This window comes from Gavialis gangeticus, unplaced genomic scaffold (assembly GCF_001723915.1).
Source record: "Gavialis gangeticus isolate Ggan-Ray unplaced genomic scaffold, GavGan_comp1, whole genome shotgun sequence".
In the NCBI taxonomy this organism is placed as follows: domain Eukaryota; kingdom Metazoa; phylum Chordata; order Crocodylia; family Gavialidae; genus Gavialis; species Gavialis gangeticus.
In genome coordinates this window covers 7,228,243-7,230,078 of record NW_017728998.1, presented here as the reverse complement: position 1 = coordinate 7,230,078, position 1,836 = coordinate 7,228,243, and the positions used below count along the sequence as shown (strand labels likewise).

General features: G+C 48.0%; 1 long non-coding RNA gene across 1 annotated transcript in view; it reads left to right on the top strand.

The window, feature by feature from the left end:
- The window catches only part of LOC109289451, a 32,696-nt gene extending 32,084 nt beyond the window's left edge, over window positions 1–612 (top strand). The window contains exon 3 of the long non-coding RNA XR_002095370.1: window positions 315–612. This is a non-coding gene — a long non-coding RNA (uncharacterized LOC109289451). The remainder of the gene's footprint in view (window positions 1–314) is intronic.
- The last annotated feature ends 1,224 nt before the right edge of the window (window positions 613–1,836 follow it).

Sequence of the window (1,836 nt, the reverse complement as noted above, 5' to 3'; positions counted from 1 at the left end):
GAGGGAAGGTTTAAGTTGGACATCAGGAGGCGCTACTTCACGGTCAGGGCGGCTAGGGTCTGGAACCAGCTTCCAAGTGAGGTGGTGCAGGCTCCCACCCTGGGGGTTTTTAAGAGGAGGTTGGATGACCACCTTACTGGGGTCGTTTGACCCCAGTGCTCTTCCTGCCATGGCAGGGGGTCGGACTAGATGATCTGCTCAGGTCCCTTCCGACCCTAGAAACTATGAAACTATAAGTGGCAAGGGACTCGCACAGAGATTCTGTCCCAGCAGATCTACGTGTTGGTGCTGAGTTAGACTTGCTTGTTTTGCAGGTTGTAATGCAAGGTGAAGAGTGTTCTGCAAGTGGCTCCTTTTACTTAGAAGATGGACCGTGAGAGCCAAGGTTTGACCCCTACTGCCACAGCCAGCACAACTGAGTCAGTGCCGGAGAGGAAGTGAGCTGCACCAGGAAACGTTCCCTGGAACTTGGAGGAAGCAGGGACCAAAGTGAGACTCTGTTAAATTCCTGTTCTTCCCCTGGGGTAATGTCTCTGTGTGCTGCCCTGACCCTGGGCTGTTAATAAGATGCTAACCGGCATATTACTAAATCACACAATGCTCGAAATCCCAGTCTGTGTTTTGAGATGCAGATGGGTTAGAAATGGATCTTAAATATCAGGAAAGGACTTGCCTACATGGGCAAGAGTTTTGTTGTTATTATCCCCTTTGATTTGTAAGCTGTCCTTGGTTGCATTTATTGGCATTTGAGGTTCATGGAGAGGTAATCACCACCATGTTTCTGCAGTCTTTCATTTAATGGATGTGGTGTCCAGCTACATATCACTGATGAGCCAACAACTGGTAATAAAACTACTGGGAAGCTTTCTGACAGGCTTATTTGCCCATGAAAGGTGCCAGCTCCTTGCCCGTGTCAAGAGAAGCTTTAGGAAGGAATCGCCTTTCACAAAGGGACACTTTCTCTTCAACTCTCTCCTTGTTCTGGGAGGAAGAACTAGCTGCTTCAGCCTAGCCCCCAGATCAGCCTACTCCCAAGCTCTGTCTGGTTAACTCCTGTGACACTTGGCAGGGAGAGCAGGGATATAGTAACCATAGCCCTTCTGGCTGCGTTCCCTTCTCTGCCTCCATCCCTCCCACTTCTTCAAAGAGTGGAATATGGTACGACCGCTCTTCACTCTCCTGGCCTGAAGCCCCAGCCAGCATTTCAGCCCCCGTCTCTCCTCTCATGACTGAGTAAGAGTTGGGGACATTCCAGCCCCTGGTAGTTGCCTCTCAAGACACATCAGAAATATTCTGTTGTTGCCATGAGTAAAACTGAATCAAGCTGGTGTCACTCTCAGGGCCCAGGCATGCTTGTGCCTGCCACAGAAAGCCTTCCCTTTTGCACAGTACTCCCTTAAACTTCCAAGGCCTTTTCATGCTGTTCAGCTGCGCTTTTTAATTGCTTGCTACAAAACACGTGGGAGGACGGAAGATCACAAAGCCCAGGTTAATTCCATTTTCAAACATGGATAAGAGCATCCAGTGTTGTGGGGATGGCATATGAGCAGTCTCCTGATCTCCCTATAGCATGCTTGCCTGCCAAACGAGAGAGAGAATCAATCAGCATGTTGCCACCAGTATTAATATAGTATGACACAGAGCTTGACTAGAAAAATGAAGAGGAAATTAAGTATAATACAGCGATAATGTAATGATCAATGCTGCACGCTACAGTTTAAAAACGCCCTTTGTATGCACTTGAAATGAAGACATTTAATCAGTGCTGGGTGCAGGTATTGACATATATAAGCTTCAATTGGCATGCCGAAGACAAAGCCAAGGCACTTGCATTCA